The sequence below is a fragment of the Lactuca saligna genome, chromosome 3 (genome assembly GCF_052625555.1).
Source record: "Lactuca saligna cultivar CGN05327 chromosome 3, ASM5262555v1, whole genome shotgun sequence".
Classification (NCBI taxonomy): domain Eukaryota; kingdom Viridiplantae; phylum Streptophyta; class Magnoliopsida; order Asterales; family Asteraceae; genus Lactuca; species Lactuca saligna.
The window spans coordinates 115,660,535-115,671,492 of NC_136419.1; positions in this window are offsets into that span (position 1 = coordinate 115,660,535).

Below are 10,958 nucleotides of genomic sequence, written 5' to 3' on the forward strand. Positions count from 1 at the left end.
GAAACAAATTGGACATCAAACATATCATGACCATTTTTTCAAGTATCAAGTTACACTACTATTAACACAACCAATTGATTTGAAATAATTTATAAACAAAGATAAGCTATTCAGGTCTACTAATATATTAAAGTTATACACTCACAATGAAAACAAGATTCAAGACTTGATGATTAAGAAGATATAAAGGTATGAAGACTTCATCACTACGCTAACGAGGGAGAATTTAATATATGCTCTTCTTAAACATCGAAATATCATATTATCCAATCTAATTTCTAAATATCATATTTACCCTTTATAAAAAATTTAAATATTATATTTACCATTCATAAAATTTTAAAATATCATATATGTCCTTATTAAATATCAAAATATCATATATACCCTTCTTAAATATCAAAATATCGTATATGCCCTTGGTAAACATCAAAATGTCAATAGTAATATCTAAAATATCATTAATCTACAATATGATAATAATCAACAACAACAAAAGCTATACAATCAAAATATACATCTCATATGGAGAGTTGAAGATGAATCTTTTTATTTGTCAAAACGACGAAATTCCAATAATTTAGAAGTTCACATTCCATTATTATAGATGTAAGGATAATATAGTTAAAATTTTAATTATTATAATAATTCTAAAGTATAAAAAATGATTATAAAATATTAAAAACATTTTAAAAAAAGATTTGGACAAATATGATATTTTGAAAGTTTATGAAGGATAAATATAATATTGAGAAATTAAGCTAGATAAATATGATATTTTGAGGTTTAAGAAAAGCATATATAATATTCTCCCTATATAATAAACCTTTCACAGAAGAAATTGTTCAAACACCAAATATGGGTTGGATCCCAAAATTGATCAATGAACCGTTTAAAATTATTTCAGGTGAACAAAACATAATATTTACTTTAAGTGATGGTAATTTACCAATATATATATATATATATATATATATATATATATATATATATATATATATATATATATATATATATATATATAGAGAGAGAGAGAGAGTGTGTTAAGTCTAAAAGGAGTAGGGTTCTCATAAAAAAAAATGTATTAATTATCCCTACCCTTTTTCCACTTAACCATACCCTTAATGATTACATTTTATTTTTTTCCTTAAATAACTAATGATTAATTAATTATTATGTTTTTTTTTTTAATTTTCTTTTAATACATATTATCTTATTTATTTTTTCTTTTATTAATCTAGTTTTTTACTTAATTTATTTATTTACCTTGGTATTTATGATTTAAAAATATTTGTTTTTTGACATTTTGTTTGAAGATATTGTTTAACATAAAAAAAACTTATTTGATGTTTTGTTCTTTTATATATTTTTTTAATATTTTGTTTGAATATTAATATAATATTTTAAATAATCTCACGTTTATGAATAGTCATGTTTGACCACGGATGTTGCCATCTCATATTTTTTGGCACATTTGTTTCATTTTTTAATCTTTACGTTTTGGTCAAATACATATCTTTAAGTTTTGTTTGTTTGTATTTATTCAAAAAATTTATTTTTAAAATGTATTCTTGTTTCGGACGACAAATTTAAAAAAATATGGCTTATATTTTTAAAAAAAATATATGACGTTTGTTTATTTGTATGATCAAAAATTCTTTAAATTTTTATTATTTTTTGTATAGTTAAAAAATCTTTGAATCTTTGTTGAAAAACATATTTAAACAAAAAAATGTTTGATGTTTGAATATATTTTTAATGTTTTATTAGTTTGTATTTATGGTGCATTATAAAAAATAGAAAAAAAAACTAAAATATTGAATATTACATAATATAAACAAATAAAATGTTAATAAATTATTATAAAATTCAAATCATAAATACAATGAATGCACGTCGAGGGGCAAGAACTGACAAAGAAATTGCAATTTTATTGTTCATAAGCTTCATTTCGGTAATATATATATATATATATATATATATATATATATATATATATATATATATATATATATATATATATATATATATAATAAAAAAAAGTTAAACGATATATATATAAAATAATATATTTAAATAAATATTAAAATAATTATTAATCTGATCAGAACTTGTCAATTATCGGATTCCAATGTATGACCCTGGACATAGAGGCACCTACCGGCATCCTTAGGTAAGTAAATGGAAGTTGTCCGATCGAACAACAACAGTTTCTACCAACAACTTCTACTTGTATGTTTTGGGTAGAATCTCCAAAGAATTTGCTTTTAGACTTTTTTACCTTTAAACCTAAAGAGCGTTCAAAACATCTAATAATTCTTATCAAGTTTCTGTCATTGCCAATTGATCAAGAACCAAGGAAAATCACATCGTCGGCATACTATAGATGCGTTACTGTTGGGCTATTATTTGGGAGTTTAATGCCTGAAGAGATATACTTGTTGAGAGCTTCTTCCATGGCTATGTTTAAACCTTAGGCAGCAATGATGAATAGAAACAGGGAGAGCGGGTGTCCCTTCCTGACTCCTTTCTCCATGGAGAACTCAACTGACTGATGCTTTGGTCGAAGACAAACAACCTTTAATCCACAAGCGTCATTTGTGGCCGAAGTCCATTTGGCTCATAATTGAATGATTTGAATCGAGATATCCCCAATTAAGGCTATCAAAGGCCTTCTCGAAGTCCACTTTGGATATAAATACTTTTTGTTCACTTTTGTTTGAGCCATGAGATTACCTCGTTCACAATAAGAGGTTCGTCCAAGATGGATTTGTTTTTGATGAAGACGGTTTGAACTTTGAACTGAGTTGATGACAATATTGATTACCAGCTTTAATCTTATTAATTTATCCGTGAAAGAATCCCGTGTTTTCTTCACCCTCAAGAGCCCATCAAACTTCTTTGAGAGCCCATCAAGCAGGCGAGAAGATTCGATATTCATAATTTTTTGTTGTGCATCTCTCTTGATCGTTAATATGGCTTCATCGATTAACTTTGATTCAACAATGATGTCAATTTCATCAATCTTCTTTCAAAGTTCTTGGATCTCATCTCTATTTGAGGCATTGATGTTTTTTTCTCCAAGTTTGGATTACTTCCTTCAAATGTTTGAGCTTGTTTGCTTTTATGGATAGTGGGGAAACGGCTTCACTTAAAAAGTTACAGGAGCCCCATATAACCTTATCCAAATTTTCTTTGGCTTTAGATGATTTTGTTTCCTGAATAGCTAAGAAAACCACATGATGTTGTTGTTTTAAATCTTTCACCCAGTTTCGTTTCACATCACACCCTATACCACGAATATTGAGAGATAGAATATTCGTTGATCACTTATAATTCATACCTCATCTTTTTATCAAGTTTCTAAATTGATCTTCATATCTTCTTACTTGGAATCCAGTGTTATCGCCTACATTTATAGTTTCAGCAATTTCATTAGTGGTGTTTTTAGATGCATCACGAATGTTCTCTGATACTTCAAGATTGGTAGGGCTAGGATCATTTTCCTTTTTGGAAGAGGTATGAGAAGGGTCGGCGGTGTAGTTGTGTACGAGGTTTTTGGTTATGGCATGACATGGATTTATGGGAGATGTTTGATCAAGATTACGTACTATGGGGGCAGTATATGTTCGACACTGTGTAACTGAGATTCTTCGATTTGGGTATGGCCGACGATCAATTAGGTGCTGTTTGTTTTTCTGAAGCCAAAATGTCTGCAGTCTGCGAATCACATCTGCAAGCCTCTGCAGCAGAAGAGATGGACTAAACGTCTTCAGTCTGCAATAAGAAGACTGTTTGTTTTTTAACGTCTGCAGACTGTTGCAGACTGCTTAAATAAACAGAACTTTAAATAAAATGATTTTTCAACACCAAAATTTTAATAATAATAATTATACAACACTGAAAATAAAATTTATGCAACTAAATTAGTTTTACAATAAAAAAGTTTGGTTTTACAATAACAATAACATTTAAAACAATTCAATATATATTGTGCATCAACGACCACATTATTATTTTGAAACGAGACATTGGGTTCATCGTATCGTGCGAAATGCTCATCACCGAGTCCTTTTTTCCTTATAAAATTATGAACTGCGAAAATTAGTAATATATTAGACAATTCTTATTAGAATAGAAATTATTAATATACAAAAATTATTAATGACTTATATAATTTATATTAGAATCGAAATGCATTGCTTTTATAAAAACTTTAATATAACTCAGTTTTTTGGTCTCAATAGGCATATCACTTTTTTTTTTTTTTTTTTTAAATTTGGTCGCAATCATAAAAGTAGAAATATAGTTTTTATGTTGTATTTTTTTCTTTTAATATTATTGAGAAAAAATTAATAAACAGATATATACATTAATAATTAAATAAGCATAAAAAAAAAGTTATAATCACTTATAAGCAAGAAATCTAAAAGGTGTTTTCTTTCAACATAATAGATGTGGGAGGCGGCGAAAGAAAAAAAAAAGTATTTTTTTTAAGTTTTAGTTTAGGTTTATTGAACTTGTGAAGACGTTAGAAGACATTGGTCCATGTCTGCGCCAAGAAGACCTCGCGCAGACGTTTTTAGATCTGCGCACTTTCAAAAAACAAACAGTCTGCGAGAGCATATGTCTGCGCGTGGTCTGCACGGCGCAGACAGAAATGATCACGCAGATCTGCAGACAAAAAACAAACAGCACCTTAGTGTTGTGTGGATTCAATAGTTCTGGTGGGGGCTCTATTAAGTTCCAAAGAGCTTGGGCTAGAATGAGAAGTGGGCTTATTATAAGTATTTACGTCAACAAAATGGGCCCAGATTGGGTTGTCATCATGAGGTTTAGGACGTTTGTTTGAACGAGGGGTTTTACCACTAGAAGTATCCTCGATAGAACCTACAACATTTAAAATATGCCATGTAAATAAATATTAAATTAACCATAACATTTAAAATCTAAAACTCACCTTACAAGAAAAAATAACACTACAAGAACAAATATGATAGATCTAATTTAATAACATAAACGATAATCCTAATTTAAAAACATAAATGATAGTCCTAGTCCAAATATATTTTCTGGATCTTTTCCTTCATCGCTCGAAGCACTCCCACATCTCCGTGCGACAAATCTTCCTCGCTAGTCTGAAGAATTGCTACGATGAAATTCTCAGTGCTCACTATTGGGTTTTTTATCTAAAACTTAGTTTAAAAAACAAGAGATTTTGGCAACGGGAGACTTTGATATTTTGAACAACATAAAACTACTTTATAACAGACCATGGATGCTCTTGTATAGTTTGGAAAGAAACTAATCACCAAAGAAGAAGAAGAAGAGTTTAATAAGCTTTGTAGACTTTAATCCTCAAGGGGAGGTTTGGGAGTTGTAAAATAATATATGAACCTTTGAGAGATCAACAATAATCCAACTTAACGATGATACTAGTCTTTAAACTCTTATACTCTTAAGTTTAATGTGACATTCAGTTCAGGTGAGCAATTGTCAAGTTTAAATTTTCAAAGGATTTAACCCTACTCACGACAAGGTGATGTGTGCTTATTTACATATATATTTCATACATGATCTTTATATTTTATGTTATATTTTGTGTTAATTATAGAACAAAGGGTACTTATTATGTTTGAAATACATTTTGTAGCAGCGAAGACATGCTCATGACAAAAAGTAAGCATACGAGGAGCTGAAAGCACGAAAAACGGGAGATAAAGCAAAAAGAAGACAAAGAAGGACGTTGTTGGACAACTTGACCCCTCGTCAGTGTTTTGGCCATATCTCATCACTCGTAACTCCGACTAACGACATTCAAAGTGTTCCGAATACTAGAAAGAATTTCGGATGACTTTTGTGTTTTTACAAAATGATGATTTTGTCACACCCCTAAACTGAGAACGGTGGGAACGTCTGGGGGTGGATAGCTTCATGTACAGTATCATAACAATTGAATAATAATGATCAAACCCACACAACCATCATATTGATAATTTATAAGGTTACATTGTATTCGAATCATTGTTTGTTTGATACCAAAATACATTTGAAAAAAAAATATATGACGTGATGCTGTAGCGTTACATCCTCAAAAATCGTTTTAATTACCTATTTACTAATTTCCTAAGAATACAAGCAGTTTTCAAAAAGTGTCAGCAATTAAGCTGGTGAGTTCATAAGAGTTTTGTATGAGAAAAACCTGCCATTTTTCCTTGTATAGTGATAGAGTGTGATTAAAAAAAAATCCAATATTTTCTTTTAGAATGAACTGTAGGTCTTAAATCCGAAGACCAAATGGTAAGTAGTGTTGTACTGGACAATAGTGTAATGTTGTTTTATTATTTTGTAAAACTGTTTGAAGGTAAGCTATCCCCATAAACCAAATGTATTGTTAATACCCCATGTGAGTTATTATAATCGGGCTAAACGACATATATGGCCTGTTGTGGCGTTCTTCAAGCGTCGAAATGTTATGATATTTGTCACCCCCAAACATGCCGGTCTAACTGTATCTAACAGTTTAAGTGCGGGATTGTTAGTCCCGTATAAATCTATTCACAAGTATCACACTCTCTTATGGAAGATTCCGGTTATAATACAGGAATTTTGTAGGTACTCTAGTAAGTACGTGAAGATAGTGTGTCACAACCTTGTATCAATGGTTTACGTATAGTTTAATGAAAAATCCTTTTGTAAGTGGAAAATTTTCCTTTCCACAGGAGTTTCGTAGTTTAAAATTATCATACCTTTAAATGAATATTTCTTTGTCACGAGAGGGTAAACTTAGTGAAAATTTCCCATAAACTATACTTATTATAGTTTATAAAAAATGCTTCGTCGACATGAAAAACCTTTATATGTAATGTTATCATTTTACCATGATAAAGTAATATGGAATGATATATATATATATATATATATATATATATATATATATATATATATATATATATATATATATAATGCACCTTGCTCAACATGTTACAAAGATGATAAAGTCTATAAACTATACTTATATAGTTTATTATAGCAATTAAATTTGTACCCAATATATATATATATATATATATATATATATATATATATATATATATATATATATATATATATATATATATATATATATATAACATAGCATTTTTGTTCTCGTTTTCATAGCTTTTTGTTTTTTTCAAAACTTTGCATGTAAAAGTTCACAAGCTTGATAGTAAAGCTATTTCATGTATATAGTACTTTTTCGCAAAAAGTGAGAAAAACGTATTTAAACATTTGTGTTTCAACGCAAGTTTTCTTGCGTTTTATTTGTATCCCCCCTCCCCAGGTAAAACATGGAAAACATTTTGGAAAACGTAAGGGTATGAACTCACATTAAGTGTGCTCGTGGTTGGACAAAAAGGTGACGGTGATGATCTTCAAGCTTAGAATACTCAAAAATAGTTGTATCCTATGATTTTGTTAACATATAGTAATGTGTGAAAATTAGATAAATTATCAAGAATGTGTTGTAAAAACTTTAGATTCATAAGGAAACTTACAATAATTCTTAAGAATCAACTTGTAGAATGGTTTCTTAGGAATGTTTTTATGATGTTACTAGGAGAAAATGACTGAAGTTTGAAGATGTTTGAACCTGTTTTCTTGAGAGAAAATGTAAGAAATTGAAGATGGAAATGGGGATATTTGAGGGATTTTCTCAACCTGGTATTTATATGAGGGGGGTGAGGGTGGGGTGGGGTGACGTGATGTTTGCATTGGTTTGTGTAATTTATCTCATTGGGAAAAGATCCACCAATCACATTCAAACATCACCGAATTCATTTAGTGATTTCGGTCTAAGCCGCCAACCGAGAACCCATTTATCCACCGAAATCACATGGTGATTTCGGTCCAATTACCACCGAAATATCATGGGGATTTCGGTCCACTACCACCGAAATCACATGTTTTCGGTATTGTACAACCAAAGTCTCAATGATTTCGGTCATGAACCATCAAAGTCTCAATGATTTTTGTCATGGACCACCAAAGTCTCAAGGTTTTCGGTTCTAAACCAAGAATCTTAAAAGCAAGGTATAAAAGTTTTTATTTATGTCCTAACCCATTGAGCTTCATTGACTTGTTTGACTTTTTTTGACTTGGTTGACTTTTGATGACCCATAATAGTCGGTTATCACATTATCCCCCTATTACAGGAATTTTCCTCCCGAAATTAGAGTGGGTACTCATGAGCTAGGGAAAAGACGTGGGTACTTTTTTGCATCTGGTCTTCTCGTTCCCAGGTGAATTCAGGCCCTCGCTTGACGTTCCAACGAACCTTCACTATGAGTATGCCGCTTTGTTTCGTCCTTTTGATCTCCCTGTACATGATTTCCACAGGTTCTTCTATGAAGTATAGAATCTTTTTACCTCGATCTCATCGAGTGGGATTACAAGAGTCTTTTCAGACAAAAACTTTTTTAGATTGGACACGTGGAAGGTTGGGTGTATGTTACTAAGTTCTTGTGGTTCTCAAAGTTTGTAAGCTACCAGGCCGATTATAGCAAGAAACTTAAATGACTTGATGTACCTTGGATTTAGTTTCCAACGTTTTCCAAAACGTATCATTTCTTTCCAAGGTGAGACCTTCAATAAAAAATGGTCACCAACCTAGAATTCCAAGGGTTTGCATCGCTTATCTGCATAGCTCTTTTGTCGATCTCGGGATGCCTTTAATCGTTCATGGATATGAACAATCTTCTCCGTAGTTTCTCATATGATCTCAGGGCTGGTGATAGTTCTGTTAGGAACTTGCCCCCTTGGTAGCTGTGTGTCACCTACCTCAGCCCAACACAGGGATGATTTGTATTTGCGCCCATAGAGAGATTCGAATGGCGTGACTTTGATGCTAGTCTGATAGTTGTTATTGTATGAAAATTTGATGAGTGGTAAATGGGTATCCTAGGCTTTATCAAAGTCTATCACACAATCTCTCAACATGTCTTCCAGCATCTGAATGGTTCTCTCACTTTTACCATCTGGTTGGGGATGGTATGTTGTACTCATGGTGAGTTTGGTTCCTAAGGACTTTTGTAGCCATTGCCAAAACATGAGGTAAATCTACTCCCCCTGTCGGAGATAATGGATATTAGCACACCATGTAATCATAAGATCTCTTTAATGTACTTCCTCGTTAACTTTTCCATTTTTTTGGGCTCTTTCATTAGAAGGAAGTGTGCGGGTTTGGTCAACCTGTCAATGATCACCCAAATTGTGTCAAGACCACCTGTTGTCATGGGCAACTTGGTTATGAAATCCATGGTTATGCGCTCCCACTTCCACTTGGGTATATATGATTGTTGTATTAAGCCCGAGGGCTTCTTGTATTCTACCTTGACCTTGGTGCAATTCAGGCACTTTCCCACGTAGGTAGTGATTTCCGCTTTCATGTTTGGCCACCAATAAAGTTTCTTGAGGTGCAACTACATCTTTTCTGAATTGGGATGAACAAAGTATCTGGTCTTGTGAGCCTCGTTCATGATAACATCTCTGTACCCTCAAAATTTTAGTTTCCAAATTCGGTTCATGTGATAATAAGCTCCGTCGTCCTTAACTGTATGGTTCTGATCCATTACTTGCAAGGCTTCATTTACAACATTCTCGAGTTTCAAGGATTCTAGTGGAGACTCTTTGATCTGCTTGGACATGTGTGAAAGGATGGTCATGATTAATGATTTTACTTGTCAGCCCAAGTATTCTTTTCCACTTAGGGCATCTACTACTATGTTGGTCTTTCCTAGATGATAGCAAATCTTGCATTCGTAGTCATTTAGTAGCTCTACCCATCGTCGTTGCCTCATGTTGAGCTCATTTTGTTTGATAATGCACTGAAGACTCTTATGGTCCGTGAAGATTGGGCACTACATACCATAAAGGTAGTGCCTCTAGATCATCAGGGCAAAATCTGTTATTCCCAGTTCGAGGTCATGTGTGGTGTAGTTGACCTCGTGAGTCTAAAGTTGTCTCGAGCTGTAGGCAATGACCTTTCTGTTGGATTAGGTGTCTAAGCCCATAACTATAATTGGTATGTACTTGAGTTAATAGTAGCAATGCCATTTTGGGTTGCCTTCTAACCTAGCAATTGAATAGGATAATTGTTGGAGATAGAAGAATGATTTATTAATTTATTACTTTGTTAATAAATTAATTTGAAATCAAGATAAATGATTTATTAATGTATTATGGATATAATATATTAATTAGAAATCATATTGTTTAATTAATATTTAATCATAAATTAATTTGGAATTAATTTTAGGATTAAAGGAATTAATTGAAACTGCATGGACAAAAGGTGACAATGTTCAAAAAATAAGCATTAACCATTTTAGAACCTCCCTTAGAGGTGGGGAACAAAATCTAGAATGTCGTAGGGTTTCCTTGGGCTCTAAGGGTGCCTTAGAAGCCTTAGTGAGGAAGTTAAGGGATTAGTGTTATCTAAGATCCACCTGCCTTATCCTAAGCCTTCCTTATCACCTATATAAACCCCTATAGGGTTGGATTTCATCCCATTCACTCCAAGAATGGCTTAGAGCCAAATTTTATCTTCCCTCCCCTCTCTCCATTGTAATCCTTGGTTGCTAGGTTTGTTTGTGAGCCATTAGAGGTGCAACACTTGTGCCGCTTGCTACCAAAGTTCAAGATCTTCAAGAATTTGATTGTTATAACAATATAATAATAAAGTTATGTATACTAACCTTAATTATATTTTAATTTTGAAAATCACATGTGCCTCCTAGGGTTTCTAGTTTTTGTTTTCAATGCTTATATGTTTAATAGTGAAAACATAGATCCTCAAATTAGGTTGCATGAACACATAGGATTGTTTGCTATGTATAAAACCCATCACTTTCCTCGCTGCATAAGTACACAACCTATCCCTTTCTTGGACGCATCATATTAGACCACAAAATCTTCTG